Source organism: Cupressus sempervirens, chromosome 10 (assembly GCF_028749045.1).
Source record: "Cupressus sempervirens isolate cs-2001-9-10 chromosome 10, ASM2874904v1, whole genome shotgun sequence".
Classification (NCBI taxonomy): domain Eukaryota; kingdom Viridiplantae; phylum Streptophyta; class Pinopsida; order Cupressales; family Cupressaceae; genus Cupressus; species Cupressus sempervirens.
In genome coordinates this window covers 638,242,510-638,269,703 of record NC_143127.1, presented here as the reverse complement: position 1 = coordinate 638,269,703, position 27,194 = coordinate 638,242,510, and the positions used below count along the sequence as shown (strand labels likewise).

The window sequence follows — 27,194 nt, the reverse complement described above, 5'->3', positions numbered from 1 at the left end:
GGAACACTGCAAGAAAAGCTTAGAGAGTAGTAGAGGATATTAGTGTGGGTGAGGTGACACATGTAGCAAGTTAGTTGATTAGCCTCGAAATACCAAGACAAAGGTCAATGAAAGAGGAGAAGGGTGTATTGGGTGCAGTGGAGCCATGACTAGAGGCAACGAGTGGAGTGCAAGCAATAAGAGAAGTGGAGGAGTTGCAAAAAATGTTGGCCATGGAGAGAGTCTGGGTAGAAAATGCGGAACAAGAAGTCACATTTTTTTTGAGGTTGATGGATAAAGCTTGTGAAGATGGAGCACAAACAAAAGGTAGATGACTCCAAGTGGTGGTGAATACAGAATGAGTATGAGTGTGATCATTGGAAGCTGAGCTATGGGTGGAATAGTCATGAGCAGAGGGGAATGATGTAGGAATCCAGGCTAAGTGAGTGCAGGCATAGAGGTTACAAGAGTCACTGAGGATGGTGCAAGCCAATTTAGAAAGCACACAAAATGAATTGGTGTTACTGTAGGTGCAGTCAGAGTCTTTTAGGGGTGTGGTGTCAAAAATGAACACCGTATCATTGCAGTTGCAAGAGTAGTTAGCAGCTAGTGAGTCAAATGTGAGGCAGTTGCAACAATGGTTGAATGGAGTGCAAGAAGATGTGGAGCGTTGGAAAATGGCAACCAATTAGATGCAACAGTAGCAGGATGTGGTTCAACAAGCAAGCACCATGTCAGGTATAAATAAGTTGGTGGATAATATGTTTGTGGATATGTAAAGGATTGCGAAAGTAGACTGGGAAGCCACCTATTATATGGGGCTTTATTATTAGTCAATCCCCTTGGAGTGGCGATGGGAGTTTTAGTTCATGGATAGACAATTTACGTAACTGTTGCATGTACAACTGCATAGTGGGAGGTTCTTGATACCAATGGATGATGTTTGATTGCAAGAGGGATCTACGCCAGTGGCCTCATCTTATGGAACTAGGCTAGGGGAAATGCCCCCAGTTAGAAATCCTAATCTGCCACCTCCATAAGGGAGGCCAGAATAAGTGGTCCATTAAATGTTGCATTGAATGTGCTATAATAAAAAAGTGTGTTGTTTGTGGGGGAAAAAAAATGTGATTGAAAGTGTCTGATATTTATTGTCATTTTTGTTTTTGATATTTTGTTGATATGTTTTGGATGTTTTTGATAAATTTGAAATTATTTGGATGTTTTTGGTTTTTTTTTGGAAATATTTGGATATTTTTTGGTGTTTTTGAAATGATTTGGATGTTTTTAGAATTTTTGGAAATTATTGGAAGGTTGTTAATATCCATAAAAGCATAAACAATCTAATATTTAGAGAAAGATTAACCTTCACTTATGTGTGATGAATGAATGACAAGGTGGGCTCTCAATGAAAGATGAGTACAAACTTGTGTAACATTGGAGAGCAGAAGTGCACAAGGTGGGAAAAAGCAGGAAGTGGTAAACCATGAATTGCGAGTGCAATGGAAGTGTAGAATTTAGTATATATTGATAGCCTTTATAGATAAGCTCAGGACCAAAGTTGGGATTTTTCTCTACATGTGTGCTGAGACAGATACTCATGGTGCCTTTGAAAATGCCTTTGGACCTATAGGAGGCTCTGATGGCCAAAAAAGGCACTAGAGGGGCCTTGAAAAAGGCATTTGGGGCTGAAAAGGTTAAATAGGGCCTTGAAAAAGGTGTTTTGGGCTGGAAAAGGTGAAATAGGGCTTTGAAAAAGGTGTTTGGGCCTAAAAAGGAAAAATGAGGCCTTAAAAAGACATTTGAGTTGAAAAAGGTGAAATAAGACCTTGAAAAAGATGTTTGGGCCTAAAAAGGTGAAATAAGGCCTTGAATAAGACGTTTTAGACCTAAAAAGGTGAAACAGGGCCTTGAAAAAGGCCCTTGGGCTTGAAAAGCCAAAATGGGGCCTTGAAAAAGGCATTGAAAGGCTTGAAAAGTTGAAGGAGGCCATTGCAGTCTCTCAAATGCATGCTTACTTATTTTGTGCCATTATGACAAATGTTTGCACCAATTTGAATGGAGTGTCCTTAAATTATAAAGATGAGTCATGAGATCATAAGGACCTTTCAGGATAGCATTGATATATTTATTGAAGGGTGCTAGATCAACCGTGGTCTTTGAAACATAAATAAGGTTGGAAAAATTGTTTGATATTATTTTGAGAGAGACAAAGGAAAGAATACATCAGTGATCTGCATTGTAGCAAATTTTCCGAAGCCTTGAGCTATGTTTCAAGACATAACAATGCTGCTTCTTAATCAATTGATGCGTTCATTTATTGTTTTTGCTGAAGGTAATAGGCAAAGAAAAATGCCATAAAACATTTAAATATTTTTCAATGTAGGGGGCCTCACCATTGATTTCATATAAAATCGGTCAAGGTACACAAACCTATTTCAAAGGAGCAACAATTATAGATGGACACTAGCTCGACATGAAATCAATGGATCATCGGATTGAAAAATACAAAAATAATTTATGCCAAATTAAAGACAATATTTATGGCATGTTTTTGATTTATTGTTTGATTTTTGACAAATTTGGAGATTTTTTTACTATTTTTTCAGGATTTTTGATTTTTTATACTGTTTTTGATGTTTTTTGAAATTTTTGACCGTGTTTGATGATTTTTGATCTGGTGGTAGTGAAAGGAGGATGAAAGTGAGATTTTTTTTGGAATATGGAGATCATTGGAGTCATTTCAGAGCACATAAAGAGTTAAGGAGACCAAAAGTGGGCGGTAAAGGCTAAAAGGGAGCTCAGAGAGCTATAATTGGGATAATGGAGGTAAACAGGATGTTTGGGACTACAATTGGAATTTATGAAGGGTAAAATGGATCTTGGAAAATATTGGTGGTGACATATATTTGAGATGTGCACCGATTTTCCTATAATTCATGCCCACAATGTCTTAGAACATAATCAGACTCCATGTTTCCTGTAAGTTACTTATCTACCCTTTGTTTCTATTTTTGTTGGCTATTGTTATTGTAAACTATTTCTAATACCAAAGAACCACTAAACTATAACTCACAAGTGTTTCTCAATTGGGTATGTATAAAATTAACTCAATTGTGGCAATAGTGTGGAGATATGAAAGGAAAAGGCCACAAACAAGCAAAATTTGGCTTAGACAGTGTTGTTGTAGCCATGTTTTGTTGCATTTTCCCAATGAAGGACTTGTGTTGTTTAGGAAAGTTGAAAGATTTTATCTCTCACTCCTTTTATAGAAAAGGTGGTATCTCTCAATCCTGTTATACCAGATTCCCTTTTTTCTTGAAACGTTATTTGTTTTTTTGGTTTAATTTTGTTGGATTTTTAAGATATGAGGTAGTTCTTCAAGGCTTTAAACATAGAACTATTTAGGATGGATACTGTTGATGGGTTCCACTAGTTCTTCACCATCACAATCATAGAGCTTATATTTTCTTGTCCCAAAGGATTATGTGATGATATAAGGGCCAATCCAATTGGCCTCCCACTTTCCTTTCTTTGCTCTCATTGACTAATTTTTGGGGTTTTCTCAGAGGACTAAATCTCCATTTTGGAAGACATGAGGCTTCATCTTCTTGTTGTAGTGTTTGGACAATCTATTCTAATACACTTTAAAATGTTCATGTGCTATGCATTGATGTTCTTATGGTAATTCTAGTTATTCTAACTGAGCCAATCTATAGTCCTCATCTAACATGATATCACGAAGGTGGACTCTTAGAGACGAGATTTCAACCTCCAAAGGGAGAATTGCTTCACTGTTGTAGACCAAAGAGAAAGGTGCTGCATTCTTAGGTGTTCAAAATCTTGTTCTATATGCCCATAGGGTAGGATTTAACTATAGATTCCAATCCCTACCAATGTCATTGATGGTTCTTTTGAGGATTTTAATGATATTTTTATTGGTGGCCTTTGCTTGGCCATTGCTCTGGGGATAGTAAATTGATAATCAATGATGGATGGTGTGAAACTTGTCACATAACTCATCATCTATTTGATTTTTGAAGTAAAAGGCATTATCTATTAAGATGGCATGAGGTATGCCGAACTAAAAAATGATATGGTTTAGGATAAATGAGGAGATTTGTTTGTCAGTGGAGTCTATGAGTGGTGTTTCTTTGACCCATTTGGTAAAATATTTAGTTGTTGTAATAATCCATTTATGTCTGCTAGAGGAAGGGGTGGATTGCACCAATCAAGTCAAAACCCCATGATAAAAGGGCCATGGTGTGGCTAATGGGTTGAGTTCCTAGCTGGAGCCTGAATGAGGTTTCTGTGGATCTGACACTTCTTACAAGTCTTGACATAGTCGATAGAATCATTTTCCATCATGGGCTAGAAATACCCCATTCTGAGGAGTTTTTTGGATTGGATGAAACCACTAGAACGTGACTCGTAAATGCCAATGCAAACCTCATGAAAAGTAATCTTAGACTCATCAATTTCTAGACATCTAAATAAAGTGCCATCTAGACCTTTCCTATACAATGTATCAACCACCAATGTGTAACATGAGGTTTGTTAGATAAAGTTTCATTTTTGGTTTTGGGATAAGTTAGAGGGCAAGATGTTATCGTGTAAGTAGGTGGAAATGGAATCATACCAAGGGGAGTTGGAAGTGTCTAAAAGGCAAGCAATATGGGATTTTGGTTGAATAAATATAGGTTGAACCACCTCCTCTACTAAGAACTCATATCTTTCTTGTTGATCTGGTAACTAGAGTAGAGAGGCCAAAGTAGCCATAGAATTGGATGCTCTATTCTTGTCTCTGGGAATATTCCCAAATATGATCTAAACAAAGCATGGCTTGAGAGTATCAACAAAGTGTTTATAAGGTAGCAATCTTTCATCTTTGGTTTGATATGTGTCATTCACCTAATTGATGACTAGTTGGGAATTTCCATATATCTCTATTATTGTCAATTTCTCTTCTAAGGGTAATTTAAGACCAAGAACTAAAGCTTCATATTCTACCATATTATTTGTGCATGGGAACAACAATTTGTATGACTTTGGTATGGTCATGCCTAGAGGTGTGATGAATAGAATCCCAACACTTGAACCATGGTGTATGTATGAACCATCAAAGTAGAATTTCCATGTAACTGACTCTTTCTAGAGGATATGTGTATCTGGAAATTTGGCTAGGATGGGATTAGAGCTTTTTTAAGGTGCATCTGCTAACTAGTCTGCAATTGCTGGCCCCTTTATGTATATTCTATCAATATACTCAACGTCAAACTCACTAAGGATCATTACCCATTTAGCCAACCTTCTTCTCAATGTTGCTTTACTCAAAAGATACTTGAGTGGGTCTATTTTGGCTATGTGTTTTACTTTTTAAGTCAGGAGATAGTGGCGTAATTTTTGGAAAGCAAAAATTAATGCTAAATAAGCCTTTTCAATGAAAGTGTAGTTTAACTCATAGTTGACCAAGGTTCAACTGATGTAGTAGATGACCCATTCCTTGACTTGGTCATTCTCTTGTGCCAAGAGGGCTCCGATTGATTTTTTCATGAGAGATATGTATAATAATAAGGGTTTGTGCAGCATAGGAGGCACCAAAATAGGTGGACTCATTAGGTAGTTCTTGATGAGGTCAAAGGCTATTTGACACTAATTGCCCCACTTAAAAACTATTTCTTTGTGAAGGAGATGGGTAAAAGGCACACACTTCTTGGCTAGCTAAGATATGAATCTACAAACTGACTAAAGTCTCCCATAGAGGGAGTGTAGATGGCTCAGGTTCTTGGGAGGTTGCATGTTAATAGTAGCCTACACTTTTTTGGGATCAACTTCTATCCATTTTGCAAAGACAATATAATTTAGGATCTTTCCAGATTGTATGCCAAAAACACATTTCTTAGGATTTTGTCTAACTTTGAAGGATTCCAAGCATGTGAATATCTTATCTAAAATCGACAGATGGTCTTCATGAGTGTGAGATTTTTCCAAAAGGTCATCTGCATAATCCTCCATAAAGGTATGCATCATGCCATAGAATATATTAGTCATAGCCCATTGATAGGTAGCTCCTACATTCTTAAGGTTGAAGGGCATGACGCTCCAACAAAATATTCCCCATGTACAAGTGAACAATATCTTCTCTTGATCCTTAGGCGTTATTTTGATTTGGTTATAGCCCAAAAAACCATCTATGAGGGAGAACATAGAATGTCCTACTATTAAGTCTACGATGGTGTCAATGCTGAGTAATGAAAAATTATCTTCCGAAAATGCTTTGTTGACATCCCAAAAGTTAATATAGATACATATGCTACCATATTTCTTGGAAATGGGCACAATGTTTGAGATCCATGAAGCATAAGCTAATGGCCTAATGAAGTTGGTATGAAGTAACTTTTCTAGCTATATTTTGACCAATCTATGTGAAGATGCATCTTTCTGAGTTCCTATTTGACGAGCTTAGCATCTAGAGCAATGTTGAGATGATGAAGGATTAGATTAGGATCTAACCCTAACATGTCAACATAGGACCATGCAAAATTAATTTGTCTATCTTTGATGAAGGGAATAAATTCACTTCTTTCCTCTAGAGTTAATGACTGTGCTAAGTGGATGATCCTAGGTTCTTGCTCTGTTCCAATGTTAAATTTCTTTGTAGGCTCAATTAGGATCGATGACCTCTCTTTTGAATATTCAGTTAAAGGATCAATCATCTCATCTTTAGAAGCCATAGTTGGGTTTTCACCCTCACATACATTACTTCTATTTATTTCTAATATTTTTATCAAAACCTGCCATAATGTGGTTTGGGTTGTTGGACATGTGAAGTGTTAGACCTCTATTCATATGACTAAAATGATTGATACTAGGCCCATTGATAGGTGTTTCTTTTGGTCCTAGTTTCAGAGATGGTTCAATTGCATTGAGGTATACACAAATGTTGTGGTTAGTGTCAAAGTTAAGAATGTAATTAGACTTGGTTGTATCCCAATCAATAAGCTCAAGATGGATTAAGGATAATGGTTCAGGATATGGATATGCTTCGACTTGGCTTAAGGACATAACCTCATTTGGTGACTCATACATTGTATCCATTAAGTCTAAAATATGTGCTTCTTTTGAATTATCTAAGAAACTAGAGGTGTCAAACTGCTCATTGTCCTCATGTTCAATTTCTACCAGAAAGAAGTCTAGAAATAAGGTCTGAACTAAAATTCTTCATTTGGTGCATCATCCCTCTGGGGAGTGAGATTGGGGTTCTATTCCCTATCTTCTTCTATATTAGTCTATTCTTCTATATTAGTCTATCATTCAAGTTGTCTCTCTGTGGTGAAGGGGAGTCTAAGCTAGAGACAAACTCTTGTGTTGTGGCAGTGCTCTCTATAGGAATGTGAATTACATCACATTATTTATCATGGGTAGACTCCTTAGATAGAGAATAAAATTCCCATTTAGCAGAGTCATCATCATCTTCATCATTGATGACATCCATGAGTATTTCTTTTTCCATATGAAAATCAGGGATTGATAGTTTTATATCTTTCATATGGGATGCACTCTGATCTACAGTGTCCTTCTCCTTAAAAATATTTTCTAGATCATCCCAAGAGCCAATACTATCATCACTCAATCTCATAAACTAGTCCCTAGCATCCTCTATGAGTGAGAGTACAAATAGCTTCATGACAACATCCTCATGTTGTACTTCATAGTCATTCACCATGTCAGTGAATTTTTTGAGATGTTCTTCACCAGTAATAACATTGTTTCCTAAGAACTTTGTAACCTTATCTCTTAAGTCATTGGAGGTAGGATGAGGAAAACTATGCATACCTACAAAGGACATTTTCTTTTATCTTTCCATATGAATAGGCCTCTTCTAAAATCCTAAGACATTTGAAAAGCTAGGTCCATCCCCTTGGGTTTGTATGGGGATTTAACTTATTGAGTTGCAACTAACTAACCAATAGTAGTGGAAGAGGAAACTACTATTATCTGGAAAAAACCTTGGCTATTTATTATAGGTACACCAGTTAGGACAAAAGGTACAACTTGTGAAGTTTGGTTTGGTCGAGATGTTAAGCCAGACATAGATTTAAGGAAATGAATTTTCATCCTTGTCTCCAAAGCTTCAACCTCATTTTCAACTTTATCTATCTCTTTTGCAAGATGTTTCCTCTACTTTTTAGCTCTTTCCAACTCTAACTAAATTTTTGATATAACAAGATTCTTAGGGACAAGTTGAGGCTCATTGATTTGTACACCTACAACCTTTTGCTTTCCTTTATTAGGATTCTTAATGTAAAGATCTATTATGCTTTCTTTAATGGGTTTATGGGGTTGGATTTGGGAAATGATAGGTCCTTCCTTCTCTTTTAGAAGACATTATTGATCTTGGATTTTTGACCTTATCTCTCCCATCTCTCCAAACATATTTGAATGCAAAGTGGAATACTTCTTTTCCAACTTCCTATTCTACTCTTTTAGAGCTTCCATCCTTTTGAGAAAGGCTTCTCTCTCTAAGAGAGAATTCATGGTGATTACTTCTTTTTCTTTCTCCAAACATATACATTTGTCATCTTCCTCAGCAACCTTCTTCCTCAATGTCTCAATTTCAAACAATAGCTCATTAGGATCTACAGAGGTGGTTTCTAAATCTATAGGATCATCTAGATCTATGAGATTTCTTTCAATATATGGAACTTGCCCAAGGTTTGGACTAGCATTCAAGGTGTTCTTATACCCCCCACCTTTGGTTTACTTCTTTTCACATATTGGGTTTGAAAGTAGTATCTCCTATGGAAGAGACAATTTTATCCTAGTATATTCTTTCTTTTAGTAATGGGGTAGTGAAAATTTCCCCAGAAGTCTCAAGTTCTCAAACTCAAAATTTAAGGATGAGGATTCTCTTTCTATCACATGATGGTATTGAGAATGGGCTGAGGCATTATCTCAGGGTTTCCATGTGTGGTTAGGATCTCCTTTCTTCTTGTGCTAGTTCTTCCTACCACCTTGAGGTAGTTATGTGTATAGAGGGACCTCTAGATTTGCCTTCGTATATGTTCTTGTATTTTTCCTTCTATCTACCATTTCAACAAAACTTTAAAATATAACATTACCTACAAAACCTTTGACTATGTCACCACCCATTGAGGGGAAAAAACTTAAATATTGCTAGAGGACAAGAAAACAACATGAGAATTGAATGTTTGACTACATATCTGACACAAGGGCCTAATACACAAAAATTATATCACGATGCACTTTGGGAAATGAAAACTCTGTCACATGGACAAGGCATTATTTGGATAGACCCATGTCATGTATGTTTTGTTGGATAATTTTTTTTCTAGATTCTCAAGGTTTGTGTATTAAAATAGACCAATACGAGTAGTCCCCAATAGAGTCACCATTTTGCTAGCTTCTCATTTGACATAATTTTAACAACCTCTTCAAAGATCATAATACCTAGGAGTTAGCTAGAAAGCATAATGGGCATTAAAAGGAACACAATAAGAGGACCAACTGACAAGACTCTAATGTCTTCTTCACTTTGAACTCTGCAAAATTTAGGTGGGTATACCTAGGAATTCACTCTTTAATTCTTTAAAATTCAAATCTCAACATGAATTCGCTTATATCAAATAATTTAGCCTATTTTCTTCTAATTCTAGGACTATAAAAGAGATGATGAATGGATATTTTACCAAACCCTAAAACTCCATGAATCAAGTACATATCGACATTTCAAATCTTCAACAGTAAAACATAAAAGGATTGATTTATAAAAAAATTATACTATAGGAACATTCCAAATAGATCAAATTTTATGAATGGTTAGTGCTTTATCCATTGGGCTATTAACTTCATATGATTTTGACATTTATTTATCATATCTATCTTAAAAATTTGTGGGAAGAATATCAATATTCATTTACATATCTCATTCTTATCAAAATCTTCAATGAAAACCAAAGAATTCTTCCAATTTACATCAAGCATTTATATAAACCATTAGATCATAACTAGAATGTAAACTGAAATATAATTCAAAATGAATTACAACTAAAATTTAATAAACTCTTCTATTAAACTTCAGAGAATTAAATGGTAATAAAGGAAGAGACAAGCTCTAAAATGAACAACCAATTTTTTGCATCCTTGTATTAATTTCTTTGAAAATATACAATTAGATGTTAACTCATATTAGAGAAAGCTGAAATAAATCAGCAATTGTAAACTTTATTTTTCATTCTATCTTTGGAAAAAGCATATGTAATATATTTGGACTGACTCCAAAATGAGCTAGACTTAGTTCAACAAAATGAATCTCAGACCCTCACTCCACATCTTGGAAATCCTTTTATAGAATAAGGATTGAAAAAAGCTTCATATGGGAGGACACATGTTCAAAAAAGAAGATACAACAACTTTTTTCATATAAGACAAAACAATTACAAAAAGAATGTTGGAGATAGCCAAAATTAGAATAGATGTCAATTTGGATGTTCAAGATCAACTTCATAGTTTGTAATGAGAGCATACACAAAACAAGTCAATCACAAAGATAAGATATCTCTTTTAGATAATTGTCCTCCCTCTTGATGTTATTTTGACTTTTCTTAGCTTGTTTAGTCACTATCTTGAGATGGAATTGCCTTTATGTCAACTATAACCTCTAAGATGGCAATGTTTGATTCCTCATCTGGCCAGGTAGCTCCTCTAATTATATTCATCTTGTTCAGGCACTTATTCCATTTAACATCAGTTAAGGCTCTAACCTCTGCAATTGTATTCCTCATATCTGCCTCTAGCTTGTATAAAATATCAATAATGTCAAAAATAGTTACTATGTTAGTTTCTCCATTACTGTAGGCAACAAACCTTTCATGCTACAAAATGTTACCAAAAGAATCTGACCATTCCTGCCATTCCCTAAGCTTATTTTCATCACCAACAATTTTTTATATGAATCTAGGTGTACCATTGGCAATGGTCTTCATTTTAATATTTATTAATTGTAGCTTACTAGAAAATAATGAATTCAATTCTTTGACCCTGTTGATCATTTTCCTTGTTTAAATGATGGTCTCTTTGGGAAATTCTTTCTTTTAAGCCAAAAATAGGACCAACCTATCAAAAAATGGAATGTAGGAGCCCCACTTAGTGAATAGAAGAGAAATAATGGATAGTGCCTTAGAGCACATATACTTTGCTCCCTGCAATACAATGTAGATGCTTTGGAGATTCTAGAAAGCCTATTTGTGGACATTTATTTTGTGAGATAGCATGCTCTCCATTATCCTAACTTCAACTTCTTTTCCTGCTTCCAGATCTTCCACCTCCATTGGTTGATCCATACTCACATTTTTTGTGTCAGCATCTATTTGGGTCTCTTGATCTTTTACCTCTGCTATAGGTTTGGTTGCATTCTTCAAAGTTTTCAACTCATTCTTGAGGGAAGTCACCTTTTTCTCTAGTACATAACTCTTCTTCATTTCTTCCTCATAATTTTTTATTGTTTCAAAGGATATGTTGTAGGTTTGAAATAATTTCTCTTCAAGCATATCCATTTTACTCTTCCCCATGAGTGAAATTGTGTTCATGATGTTGTGAATCTAGTCACTTGATGTTGCAGTGACACTCCAAAATATCATATTACCTTGGGGTGAGTCTCCAATTTTTATCAATGGGTGCTCATGAGATTCAGGGGCCATGCTCCATATTGTCATTGTTTTGGTATCAACATTAAATCCAAACCCCTTTACTTTTCCTGCAATGTTAGTGTCCTCAAATGAGATAGATTTGATTTATCTTCTTATTTGATCTAGCATAAAAGATGAGCTACACTCCCATCTGAGGAAGATCAATATCCCACTTCTCTTAACCAGCTCTCTTGCCTCATCAATAGTGAGAGTCTTATTGTTTGGATCATATTCTTGCAGCTTTTGCACTAGTTCAACCACTTTCTCTTGGGAGTCTCCTGGTTGCAACTGCAGAGTGAGTTCATTCTATTTGATCTTAAACAAGAAGAACTTAAACTCCTTAGAATTTATGATGTTAACATCCTTCATAAAATCTTGAGCTTGGATTATTCTTTCATTGATCATCCTTGCCTCAAGCTCTATTTTATTAAGGATTCATTCATGTTGACTAGCCTACCTTATTAGGAAGTTATGTATGATATCATCAAAATATTTGGTTCCCCTAGGAATAATCTACAATGTTTTCTCCCTTTCCTTGTCTGGGATCTCAATCATCTTTTGTTTCTTCTTGCCACCTTGGGCCCAGGCTAAACTCTTTGGTTGATCCTCTTCATCATAAATCTTAATGATACCATCTTGCTCTGGAGATTCAGGTGTTGCCATGTCTCTTATTTCAAGAGGCACCTAAGACATTATACTTTCAAAAATTTTGAGGCACTTATTAAATCCATCAAGATACCTCTCCTCATGATAGAAACCTTTAAAGGAGGGATCTATTCTTTTCATCTCCCCTTCTACTCTCATGATTTATTTCCCTTTCAATGTCTTGTCTTTGCATACCTTTGTCTCCAGGAAATTCATGATCACATCCTCTTCCTAATAAGGTTTGCTACTTGGAATATTGAACTTTCTCATTTTTTATGGCATGCCTAACAAGGTCATTAGGATCATGGGTCATAGTAGGGGCAGAAGGTAAAAAGCATTCACTCATAAATTCATCTATCTCTTCTATAGCATCTTTTCCTATGACAAAATCCTTTATACCTCTTTTTATTATAGGTCCTAGGTACTCTCGGTTCATCATTATTAATCAGCAAAATAAATTTTCAATCCCCATTCTCTCTAGAATATACCTAGGCAAAACATGAGAGGGCTAGGGGCATCCATAATCCCTTATAATAGTAAAATTCTCTAAATGTTAAATACTTTCCCAATCATGTACCAACCTCCTATCCTCATTAGGACATGCAAATGGTCTAATCAACATCCTAACACCCCTAGGAACCCTTTCAGTTACATCAACTAAAATATTAGAAATTGGAAAAACAAAATAATTATAGAAAGCTACAACATTAGAATAAGGATATAACCTTTGCCATAATCTAGTCTACATCTATACCAAGCTTTTTCCATTCTCCTCTATCCCTTCAATAGAATCATGAATGATGTGCCCTATATTCTTATAAAGAATGATATGCATCAATAATGAGTAATGGTGGAATTTGAAGTTCCCCATCTCTTCCCTTTGAGCAGTAGTAATCTCATTGTGCATAACATTTATAATATGGGTCACAAAATCATGCCCTACATTATGATGCAAATTCTATATGTCTAAGGCCATGATGTATACATTTCCAAGAGCATTCATCGTACCATTCAATCCTATCACCTTGTCAACTCCAAAAATAGCATACTAGAAGTATCTTCTGAAAAACTCCAAGGGCATGATGTCTCCTACCTTCTTAGGGAGCTCACCCTTTTCCTTTTTGGACTTAGGGATACGTCTTCGCATAAACCTTCCAGTGAAGAAATTCTTTTGAGTCTTAAAAGTTTCATCTATTTTATGTAGCTTGATGATTTTTGTCATAGGTCCTCCTAGGCTAAAGAATCCTATGAAGGTCTCTCTATCTAGTTTGCACAAAAGACTCATATCCTTCCTATGGAATCCATGAGTTATAGGATTATATGCCTTTATCAAGGCCTTTACCAAATCTACATGTACAATCACCTCTAGCATAATCAACTTTTCCATGTTACTATTCCAAGGATTTGAAATTGGTGGCTCACAAAATTGACTATTGTAGAAATACCATGATAGCTCATTTCCATTAGTTTCTAGCATTGTTACATCTTTGAAAAAACTATATGCATCTTTGAAAATGTGTGAATTGATAGTTTGAGCATTTGAGAATCCTGGTAGAAAATATACCCATTCCTCAACATATAAACTGGATATTTTTGTCTTGGCTTGCTCAACATATTGAGCAAATTCTTCTATGTTGATCTGTGCTATCAACTTGCCCTCTTCCTATGCCATTTTTTTTTTCTAATTTTAATTTCCTCAAAAACTTCATTATAACTCAATTCTCTTGAAACAACTTCACACTTAATTCTCTTTTTGGCTCTTAAACTTTGTTAATGTTGTAATTGGAATTATGTTAAATCTCCTTTTAATACCAGTTGAGCATAAAGATAGCATTAATGGTGTCTTTAAGTTAACATGCATGTATTTTTTTGAAAACTTAGAAAAGCATCATAATATAGCTTTATGACACTCATACTACCAACGTTCTAAATCCCCTTTTATGCAATTTCAAATAGTACCTCTCTTTTTGGCAGGTTACAATAGTTTTACTGTTTAAGTCTCATGTTGTGACCATGTTCTAACCCTTGTTTCTCATTGAGAATTTGCAAAACCCTTGATCTCTACTGTGCTGTCTATTTTCATGCTTAAAATTTTGGCCTTATGAAAGAGAAAATACAACTAAAATACCTTGTTTCTGCTTCACAACTTCCTTTTTGATTTATGCTTTTAGCCGCACGATTGAGTGAACACTGCCATCATGTTTTGATAGTTGCTTTGCAGGTTATATTTTATTTTGTGTTCTTAACAGTGTGATGGAGCGATGACATAAAACTTTACATCTCTTGATTGCATTGCATGATCACATTGACACATATCAACTGCATTTTAAGCTTATGACCAGACGAAATATGTTAAATTTGAGAATTCACTTGGTCATTTCCTTTATTTCTCCTTATTACTCTAATTGCGCGATTGTGAGATCAAAGCTTACATCATTAACTCTTGATCTTTTTACCAGTTCCTAACTTATGTTCTTCATTATTATTTTAATGGCATGAATGAGTGACCAAGCATCATACTCATACACCTTGAATGCTTTCTTTATCTATGCAACTGTGCGATCAAAGCTAATTGTTCTTTATTATTATTTTAATGGCCTTATGTTCTTCACTATTATTTTAATGGCATGACTAAGTGACCAAGCATCATACTCATACACCTTGAATGCTTTCTTTATCCATGCAACTATGCAATCAAATCTAATTGTTAGATCATGACTTGTATTTTTCATTACCCTTTAGACATTGTTGGGACTCAAAATCAAAGCCCTGATTTTGAGTACCATTGAGAAATCAAGCCCTATAAATGCTTTTAAATGCATTCGTACCTGTCTGTACTTGTGAGGCCTAAGAGGTGTTTAATGTTTCTAACACCTTGCATTCAGTGTGTCTATGTGTTCCATGATGATAAATTATCGTTCCAAGTCATTCTATGAAGTCTCATTTTGAGTAATTGTCAATTTTGCATTTTTGCTTAAGTGTGAAGTAGCGACAAGAGGCCTTGTTTGCAATTGAATATCTTGCACCCAATAATGTTTCATGACTTTCTACTTTGGGAATGTCTAGTGTCCATACCAAAGAGCATATGTTTCAGATTTTGAGTCATTTTGAATCCATTTGACTAGGTTTTGAATCCCTCAAAGTTGGTCATTTATTGTTGTCATGCTGATGTGAATTGTTCAAAATTCTCGAAAGTTCTATTTGAATTGTTATAACTTTGACCCAGTTCATCAAAATGCTAAAATTCCTTTTGAATTACATTTTAGAGGTTAGAGACTTGCTACATTTCAATTTTGAGCTTATGAAAAATCCGTTCGATCAGTTTTTAAATGTGATTCCAAATGGAATTTCTAACTGTTTACTAGTGTCAAGAAGTGCAAATTTGTCAGTACCCTTGTCTGTGATGTCATAACTCTAAATCTGTGATAGATGAGATTGAATGGATTATACCACTATGTTGTACTCTAAAAATACTTCAAGTGTGCCAATTTTAAAGTCTTAACAAATTTGTTTGCACACTTTCCCAAGTCAATTCCATCTGCATAAATTTTTTTTTCTATTAGTATTTCTAGTTTGCAAATTCTGAGTAGCTCACTTTGACCATTCGCCAAATGCACCTAGTTATTCATAATGAGCTATAATCCTAGATTCATATTGTCCTCGTGACAATGAACCAATGTCCTAGTTTTCATCCTCCCAAGTGTTAATTTACCTAGTTTTCAATGCCAAATCCGAACGTGATTGATTGCTTTGACATGTTTTCTTGCAAGAAATTTTGAAAGGGCAACTTTGACAGTCAATATCTTTTGACTAATAATTCATCATTAGATGAGATTTGAAAAGGTAGTAGTATCTAGAACAAAGAATTAGTGTGTCAATTCCTAGAGCTTGGTTATCTATCTGGATTAGTTTTTAAGGCCAGTTAAATGATCTCCTGATGCAAAATTGACAATTTGCAAAAAGATGTAAAATGAGCTTCAAATTTTCTTTCAATGGTCAAATTTGTTTCAAATCAGTGCCAGAGGGTGAATGAGTTAGTTTTATAGATTAGTTGTTCAGAATTTTTTTTTAATTTTTTAGTCAGACCCACTTTCAGGGGCCCGACTAATTACATCAGACTAAATAGAAAAGTGGGGTTTAAAAGTATTTTGACAAGGAGGCATTCTGTTGAGCATCTTAGATTTACCAATAAGAAGGAAAGGAATTATGATCATAGAAATAGAAGGAATGGGCTTACCATATTTATCCCACATTCATTATGTGGTAGAGGTTTTACTTGTTTATATACAACTCCATTCAATAAGTGTCTCAAAGACACAAGGCTTTTGAAGCCTAAACCATACATGTGGGGCCCATGGTCAGCCAACTGGAGGTTGTCAGAGATAAATTTTAAACAAACATGCAACTCAATATGCTGATGTGGTGAGATCAAGACCGACGCACTAGATCATGACACGTGGCCAAAATTTGTGGTAGGCGCTTGCTTACATTATGAAGTTGCTCGAAGGTTAAATAATGTGGGAAAGCACCTGGGCACCACATGGCAGTGGGCCAAGGTCAGAGGTGACATGGCATACCTGCGTAGTAAGGTGATGTGGAACTTGGTAGTGAATCAAAGACTAACAAGTGGCAATGACGAGATCAACAAAAGGTCAAGCAATTAGATGCATCAGATTGCATCACGTGGTGAAAAGGACAACTGGCACATTCTCACATTATTAAGATGCAAGAAAAGTGGGTCCCTGACAGTGATGATGTGGCACCTGGATGGATGGTGATATGGCAGGATAGGCCAATCAGGTGTTGCCACGTGGCAGCCCAATCAAACCCAAATTGACCCGAAATGCAAGGGTGAAGGAAAAATGATTTTTTTTTTAAATATCAAAATTTTAATCATTTTTTTTGAAAATTGAAGGTCATGTGCAAACTTTTAAATGCAAAAATGGTTTATTATAAAGTTTGAACTTTAGAAGTTTTTAAATTTTTGAATTTTTTTAAGTTTAGTTATAGAGGGGGTACTGTTTTCAAAATGGCTTTCTGGGAGTTATTAGGAGAAATAAGGGTTAAATCTGTTGATTGTAGATTTAGGAATACATTTTTGCACTGGTACCATATAATTGAATCTGAGGTCCACCCACCTAGATTTTGTTGAGCCTAAAGTAGAAGAAGGGTCTTGCCTTATAGTTGGCTCGGTGTCTGAAAGGACATGTTAGAGATGGGAGTTAGCTACCCTTAGATGTGTATCATTCTCATCAGGGTAATTTAAAACCTGTAGCATTTCAAAACTCCAACAAAATGGTGACTCTATTGGGGAGTTGTATTGAATCTGAATGGTAGAAAAACCTTGAGAATTTAAAAGAAAAGATTCAATACAGTAGGAGAAGTGCATGAAAAAGTTGTAGGAGTAAGCTCTCTGATGTATTTTTCCAATTTTGTTATTCAAAATGTCATGCACCCCAGTGATGCTTTGTTCAAGACAATAGTAGCTTTGAAGGATTGAATGCAGATTATGTTGCTACTAAGTTTTATTTCCAGTCAATTCAGTCAATTGTGGTGTGAAGAACCTCCTTATAGCAATATCGTGTGAATGCTCGAAATAACAGAATACAAAGTGATAGCAGAACTCAGAATGAATCTACTGATCGCAGGCCACTTCGAGGGGGTAACCTCCTTTGAGCAAGCTCAATACAATAAATTCGTCCGTGCCCATCAAGGGCCTCAACCTATTCTTATATACTGGGTACGATCTAGAAAAGTAATACTACCTATGCATGTGGGATAATAAAATATACTCACGGGACGACTTACAAAGCATATGCGTCCAACAACACTACTCTAACAAAATAAACAGAAGGAACACACAGGTTCCTAACATGTGGTTTTCAAAGTACTACTCTAATTTCAGAGTCAGAATTGTGTAAAGGTGGTTTCTCTCTTCTAAATGTTTAAAGATTTGAAAGTTCTATTAGTTGAAAGTTCATTTAAGATTTGTCATGTTATGAATTATGATTTAAATCTTCCTCAAAACTGTGAGTGGTGAATCTCTAATGGATCTTTGTACCAGTGTAGATTGGTTATATATAAATGCTTTCAAATAGTTTTCATCTTGGTAATGCAAATTTGAAAGTTATGTTAAGTTTTAGACAAGAAGAGAGAGTCTGCAAGTTCCTAACTGATGAGTTTTAAAGTGTTGTGTTGATCTGGTCTCATAAGAAGTTTGAATGATAAAATGAATCACATTAGTGATTTCATTTTGTTCTCCTCAAGGAGATGCCGGCTCTACAAGGATTTGATCAGTGGTGTGAAGAATTGAAATTAGTACCTATGCCAATCAGCAGATCAATGTTTTCATGCAACAACACTAAAGGTATTTTACAATTTCAGGTGATTTCATTTCCATGAAAGTATTCTTTACACAAGTTTCTCTATCAAGTGGTAATTTCAGCACTAAGTAGGAGATTGGTTTGATTTATCTTAGCATACTTTGTGAAGAATAGATTCAGCAAGTGTTTTCATATGTTGAAGTATGTTCAGAGTTTAAATTGGTAGAAAGAATTTCAGATTTTCTGCAAGTAATGAATTATGAAAGTAATTGTGGTGAATAAGTTTTAAATCCATTAGAAATGTCAAATTTCCCTACATCAAGTATGCAGCTGGTTGGTGAGAATTATAGATTTGTTTCTACCAAGAGTTATATGCCATTATGTTTTGAAGGCATTCATGTTTTCCCAAACCCTATGCCGTATAACCTCAGAAATTATTTTCCTAAATTTAGTGGGAACCATGAAAATGCAACCAGTCACATGTTCAGTTGTTTAGTGACTTGATTGGTGATTTTGAAATTGCTCATGAAGATGTACATATGAAGTTGTTTGTTCAGACTTTAGAAGGTGATGCTAGGGATTGGTTTTCTTTTCTACTAGTATGTTCAATTTCATCTTGGGATGAATTAATTTCAGCCTTCATGAAGTAATTCAAGGAAATAGTAAGCATCTCTAATTATTTTGATAAGTTCTTGAAGATTTAAATCAGAAGTAATGAATTAGTTCCTGAATTCAACATTAGATTTGCAAAAGTTTTGAATGAAATTCCTAAAAGTTATAAGCCAGATGATCAGGTGTGTCTAGTTGTTTATCTTGATGCATTTGATAAGAAGATGAGTTATCTATTAAGAGATAAAGAGCCTAGGACTTTGCATCAAGCATTCATGACAACAATAGAGATTGAAAACAATATAAAATATGGCTTATCTCAGAGTCACTTCTATAGGAATGTTTGCTAGCAAGATGAGGTTTAAAGGAAGAATCAATGTCATAAAGAGTGTTTGACTTCAGCTCAGCAAATAAGTACCCCTATTGTTGTAAATAATCTTGTTGAAATTTCAGAATTAAAAACATATGCAAATGAAGACTCTTTGTTACAGAGAGGAGCTAATTCATTTCTTGCTGAAAATAGTGCATGTGTTTATAATATCACAACAGCAGATGACAAAGTTGCTTCACTTGATCAATTAAATATGCAAGAAATAAATTTAGTTGTTTCTTTTCCTAATGATAATATGCCTTTTGTTGAGAATGTTATAAACTTTGAAGTTGAAGGATATTCATCTCAGTATGAGGAAGAGGAAGTTAGAACTGATCTTTCAAGTGGTGAAGGTAAAATTGCTGATTTGATATATTGTGAAGAAGCATCATGTGAAGACAATGATGAGAGTTGGTACTCAAATCAAGAAGAGGAGATTGATAGTTTTTTTTCATAAGCTAGGTTAAATTGTTTGATCAACAAAATGAAAGAGAGGGATTCGAACCCTCGATAGTTTTTAACTATACTAGTTTTCAAGACCAGAGCCATGAATCACTTGACCATCTCTCCCCAATGAGCATAACTCATTTTATCCCAATAGATAATATCTATCTATAGGGCTAATATTTATATATAACATGTTCGTCTTCATATGACTCCGATACAAATTGGGAAGAAGAAATCAATGACGCAAGTGAGTGCTCTTATGCAAGTAAAGGTATGAGTACTATTTCTAAATCTAAAAGTGAAATTCCATTTTAGAATTGTATAAATCAATTTGAGGTTGAAATTTGTGAAGAAGATTTGTCTACACCATATGAGAACAAAGGGATTATCTATAAGGACATATTACGTGATTGTGTAGATGAATGTCTTCAGGATGCATGCAGTGATAATCAACATACAAATGATTTTGAGGTTAATGCATCAGCACTTAAAGATAATTGGTTTGCAAAACATTTGAATCACCTTCATGAAGACAATGCAACTAATATTGATCTATTTTCTACATGCTTTGTTGATGGAGTTAATGGTTGGTCTTCTTGTGATGATTCTAATTTTTCTTCTTCATATGTTGAAAGTATCCATGACAGTGATGTTAGAAATGGTTTTAAAGTTTTCACTAATATTTTATATGGTGAGGAGTTTGATGTTGATCAACACATCACTTGTCATAATGCCTACAAAGGCACTTGGCATGGGATTATCAACCCTCTTTTTGAAGAGCACATGGATGGTTCAGATTTAGCTAAGGATGATCTTAATGATGATACTTTATCCTACTATTGTGAGAGATCAGATTGTTCTTCTTTTGAGTTTGACAATGATTATGAGGATGATGCTGCATCTCATAATATGGATGACAAGGTGTTTGATGAAGAGGTTATTGAAAATCAACATGCACCTTGTAATGAATTTTATTATGAATACTCTAATGTGATGACTAATTCACTTGCTGATTTCAAAGAGTCATCAAAGGATTATGGATTAGTTTCAAATTCTAACATTGATGATATTTGTGAGTACAAATCTGATTGTTCATTTGACTACAATCTAACTATACACAAGGATGCATATTTTCAAGATATGTGTGATCCTTTTCCCCATATTGAATGTGATGCCTTCATATTTAAGACTGATAGCATGCATGAATCATTTGTTGAGGAATATTTTCAGTTTGAATATGATATTTTTGAGCATGCTGATCAAAACTTTCATAATGAGCAAATAGTTGAAGGTGAAGCTAGTTTTTGTATGCGTTATGAAAGTGAAGGTGTAGATTTCGTTTTGCCAAGTAAGTTGTTTCAAGATGCTAATTTGATTGATGAAATTGATACAAGAAAAATTTCTAGCTTACCTCATGAGAATTTAGATGAAAATTAGATTTATGACAGAGGTAAAATTTTTGTTGAAGGTTGGTGGCTCAGGGCCATCATTTGTACATAGTAGAAGTAGTTTCCTTGCTTTCAATAAAGCTGTTCGAGAGAAGTTTTTGCTATCGAGTGTGTGGTCTACTTCTTCTAGAGATCTAAATTATTGCCATGCCTACAAGGGACATACACCCCTAGATAGAGCCACTATTGGGACTCAAAATCAAAGCCTCGATTTTGAGTACCATTGAGAAATCAAGCCCTATAAATGATTTCAAATGCATATGTACCTAGCTGTACTTGTGAGGCTTAAGAGGTGTTTAATGTTTCTAACACCTTACATTCAGTGCATCTATGTTCCATGATGATAAACTATCATTCTGAGTCATTCCGTGAAGTCTTGTTTTGAGCAATTGTCAATTCTACATTTTTGCTAAAGTGTCAAGCAACGATAGGAGCCCTTGTTTGTAATTGAATATCTTGTACCCAATAATGTTTCATGACTCACCACTTTGGGAATGTATAGTGTCCATACCAAAGAGCTTATGTTTTAGATTTTGAGTCATTTTGAATTCGTTTGACTAGGTTTTGAATCCCTCAAAGTTGGTCATTTATTGTTGTCATGCTGATGTGAATTGTTCAAAATTTTGGAAAGCCCTGTTTGACTTGTTATAACTTTGACCTTGTTGACCAAATTTAAAAGTCCTTTTGCATTATATTTTAGAGGTTAAATACTTGCTACATTTCAATTTTGAGCTTATGATGAATTCATCTCAACAATTTTCAAACGTGATTCCAAATGGAATTTCTAACTGTTTACTGGTGTCAAGAAGTGTAGATTTGTCAGTACCCCTGTTCGTGATGTTGTAACTCTGAATCCGTAATAGGTGAGATTGAATGGATTGTACCACTATGTTATTCTCTAAAAATACTTCAAGTCTGCCAATTTTCAAGTCTTGATGGATCCGTTTGCACACTTTTCTAGGTCAATTCCATTTGCATAAAACATTTTTCTATCAGTAATTCCAGTCTACAAATTCTGAGTAGCTCACTTTGACCATTCACCAAATGCACCCAATTATTCATCATGATCCCTAATCCCAAATTTATATTTTCCTCATGACAGTGAACCAACACCTTAGTTTTCATCCTCCCAAGTGTCAATTTACCCAATTTTCAAAGCCAAATTCGAACACGATTTATTGCTTTCTGACATGTTTTCTTGCAGGTAGTTCTAAAAGGGCAACTTTGATAGTCAATATCTTTTGACTGAGAATTTGTTATGAGATGAGATTTGATAGGATAGGAGTATGCAGAATAGAGAATTAGTGTGTCAATTCCCAGAGCCTAATTATCTATTTGGATCAGTTTTTAAGGCCACTCAAATGACCTCCTAACACAAAATTGATAGTTTGCAAAAATATGTAAAATGAGCTTCAAATTCACTTTTAGTGGTCGAATTTGTTTCAAATCAGTGCTAGAGGGTGAATGAGTCAATTTTACAGGTTAATTGTTCTGAAACAATTTTTTTTAGTCAGACCCACTTTTAGGGGCCCGACTAATTGCATTAGACTGAATATAAAAGTGGGGTTTAATAGTATTTTGACAAGGAGACATTCTGTTGAGCATCTTGGATTTACCAATAAGAAGGAAGGGAATTACGATCATAGAAATACAATCAACAATGAGTCCACAAAAGCTTAAAGAGATCTCAAATCTCCAAATGTGTTTGAGGAGGAAGCAGAAAAGAATCTTGAATTACTTGCTATTGATGATGAATTTTGAGAAAGTTTCACATTCACATTTGAGAGGCTTTTGTTACCTTTTGATAGCATAGTTTGGTTTTATTTAGGACAACCTCTTTTGAGTGATAACAGGATAATTTTGTTCCTAAAATCTCACACCTACATTATGAATGACATACTAAGTCTGGTTAGCTAATACATGATCCCTAGTATTGGGATGGTAAATTTGGCACAAAGTTTAGACTGCCTCACTCTTGTTCTCACCCCTTGTATATTCTCCTTTTCTTCAATCAGTTAGATGAATTGATTTCATTCCTACTAAATATGTGCTTAACTATTGAAGACCTAAAAAGGCAACCATGGTTTCATGGTTGCATGTTGTTATCCTTGGTATGACTTCTCATTATAGTGGCAGATTAGATGGAAAATGCGAGGCAGGGAGCATTAAGAGCAAGGGAACCATAGTTTTGAAATGCAAAATTTTCCATGCATAAGACAGAGAAGCATGACAGAAGGAAGCTCAGTACTAAAAGGAGGCTGAGGGTGCTAAATCAAGGGCTACCAAGAAGAAGGAAGAAGAATCTACCAAGTGTGCTGAGGTTGCAACTAAAAAGATGAAATTCATAGGCTTCAGGAGCAGGAAGAAAAAGAAATGGAGAAGCTTGGTAAGAAGGCAGATAAAAAGGAAAATAGGGTCTCAATCCCTGTTCCAAAAGTTACAGAATTAGAGCTTGCTAGACAAAGGGAAGAGGAAAAGAGGTGGATTGAGGCCCATGCTGAGGAGTTAAAAAAAAAACATAAAGCTAGGATGGTAGGTGAAGAAGAGTATGCGAAAATTATTTTAGTTGAAAATACAAACAAGGATGACTCCTTGTTGGAGGCTTGTTCTTTTGAGGGAGCTTTGGTACAAATGACTGTTAATTCCTTACTTCTAGATCGAGATCCAGAAAGAAGACTCAAAGCATCTTATAAGTCTTTTTATTTTTTATTTTTTAAAATCAAACATGCCTTTAAAAAAATAGGAGTAAATTCAAAGGCAGCAAAATCCACACTAGAAAGAGAGTTAGTATAAAGAGTAAAGAGCCCAACCAAAGGAGTCACCCACGTGCGGCATCTGCATAGAAGAAAAGCATCCCAACGCTAAGTAGGAACATGTTGCCAATATGTTGTTTCTTGTTTAAATGCATGAATAGAGGAGACCTGTGAATTAAAGAGAAGAGCCAAGTGAGGGAATCCCATGTGTAAGATAGGACCATGTCAAGAAGTAGAAAGATGTCATTACAGGAAGAAGTCGATGGGGAAAGAACATTGAGCCTCATGCCAGAAGAAAGTGGTGTTAGAGCAAGGAAAGACCATCCACACTAAGAGAAAAGCTAGGTGAAATATTTCATCAAGTTGTAAGACAAAGTAAAGAGGACTTTAGAGAGGTTATCAACTCTTATAGATATCCATTTTCCGCATTCCATGCATTCAAGACAGGAGCTAGTTGCACCCATTGAGATTCAACCTCTATTAATCGATATGCTTTCTAGGCATGTAACCCTATTTTTTCTTAGAACAATATGGATCTAAGTTGAATGTGGAAGAGCTACAAGAGTTTGAGGTTCTTAAAGAACAATGAGAAGTCACCAACACTAGAGAAAGAGAAGGAACATGCTTACCATATTTATCCCACATTCATTATGTGATAGAGCTTTTACTTGTTTAAATACAACTCCATTCAATAATTAAGCATCTCAAAGACACAAGGCTTTTGAAGCATGAAATGGTCAACTAGCTAGAGGTCATCAAAGATAAATTTTAAATGAAAATGCAACTCAATATGTTGACATGGCGAGATCAAGATCGATGCACCAGATCATGACATGTGGCTAGAATCTGAGGTGGGCGTTTGCCCGCATTATGAAGTTGCTCGAAGGTTAAATAATGCAAGAAAGAGCTTGGACACTACGTGGCAGTGGGCCTAGGTCAGAGGTGATGTATCATACTTTTACAATAAGGTGATGGGGAACTTGGTAGTGAATCAGAGACTAACAAGTGGCAGCGACAAGATCAATAGAAGCTCAAACAATTAGATGCATTAGATTGTGCCACTTGGTGAAATGGATGGCTGACACATTCCCACATTATTAAGATGTGAGGAAGTTAAGAAAAGTAGGGAAGTGCCAAGACACCATGTGGTAGCAGGTCCATGATAGTTATGACATGGCACCTAGATGGATTGTGATGTGGCAGGATAGGCCAATCAGGTGCTACCACGTGGCAACCCGATCAAACCCAAGTTGACCTGAAATGTAAGGGTGAAGGAAAAATGATTTTTTTTTTAAATATCAAAATTTTAATCATTTTTTTTGAAAATTGAAGGTCACGTGTAGACTTTTAAATGAAAAAATGGTTTATTATAAAGTTTGAACTTTAGAAGTTTTTAAATTTTTGAAAATTTTTAAGTTCAGTTACAAAGGGGGTGTTGTTTTCAAAATGGTTTTCTGGGGGTTTCTGATAAGAAAATATAGGACTTCAATATACCACCAGAACTAGGAGAAGATGAAATTTCTAATTCTAGAGTTTTTTTTTGCACAAGGAGTAGTCTATTCAAGATATTCAAGGTTTTCTTCCAGATTCCCAACTTGCAACTATATTCAGGTAATGAAGTTCAAAACTATTTTCTAGCATGGTAATGTTCTGAATGTGGGTAAAACATGGTAAAAATGTAGTTGGGGTTGAATTGGGTCACTTTCAAATCAGTTAAAACTCAATTCCTTCAACATTCTTGATGCATATTAGATATTTTTGGTTGCATAAAGGTTTTCATCATTCAGCTGGAGATATTTCAAGTCAGTTACAGAATAATGATGAAAACCATATCATATCAAATGGGTAGAGAAAGGAAAGAGGTTTTACAACTACAAGGGATGTAATTTCAAGTGGACACATGTCATCTTCAGATTAGATATGGAAATTCATCCTCTTCTATATCTTTCTTTCTTTCATCCATTGTAATGGTTCCAATCTTGAGTTCTCTCAGATCTATGAAACCATGGTTCCAATTTTGGTGAGAAAAAATACTTACTATTGAGATACCATTCATCAAAAATTCCTCTTGTACTAAGAAACATTTAAGTTTTATGCAGATAGTTCTCATTTGTTAGGTGATTTGTGAAGTATTTCTATACATCTTTCATGTATTCATTTTCAAGGAAAATGAATAAAACACAACAAAGGGTTTTAATTTTAGTTTGAATCTTGTCTCCTGCTCATGGATTTGTAATCTTTTCTAGTTTTTGAATAAAGAGCATAAACTAGGTTGCATTTTGTTTAAGAATGTATGTGATTGAAGTATCTTGCTGATGGAACAAAGAGCCATGTAGTTGCTTGATGTTTATCTTAGGGTTTGTAGATTTCATGATGGGATAATTTGAGTATGAGATTCATTTTGATGCAGATGTCTATTCACAAGGTGAAAGATAGATTAGGGATCTTGATGTAGGAATTATGTCAAAGATTTCTAGGAGATGTATGATTGTAATTCATGTAATTGCCCAATAGATAAGGCATTGATCAGTGGCAGGATCATTCAATTTTTTTGCTCATACCTAGGTTTTGCTAATATCAACATTATTAATCAAATGTTTTTTGCTTTCATGTTGAAGAGCTACAATAGAATGCCTTCACTCAGCTTATGAATTTCATAAATTTTCATTTAGGTACCGTAGATCTATGTTATTGCATGAGTTATTAGGAGAAATAAGGTTTAAATCTACTGATTGTAGATTCAGGAATATGTTTTTGCACTGGTACCATAAAATTGAATCTGAGGTCCACCTCCCTAGGTTTTGCAGAGCTTGATGTAGAAGAAGGGTCTTGCCTTATAGTTGGCTCAGTGTCTAAAAGGACATGTTAGGGATGGGAGTTAGCTGCCCCTAGATGTGTCTTGTTCTCATTGGGGT

The 27,194-nt window shown here is 35.0% G+C and overlaps 1 pseudogene; it reads left to right on the top strand.

Moving 5' to 3' along the window:
- The first annotated feature begins 616 nt into the window (after window positions 1-616).
- On the top strand, window positions 617-24,319 carry LOC149535446 (uncharacterized; annotated as a pseudogene).
- Window positions 24,320-27,194: the final 2,875 nt, after the last annotated feature.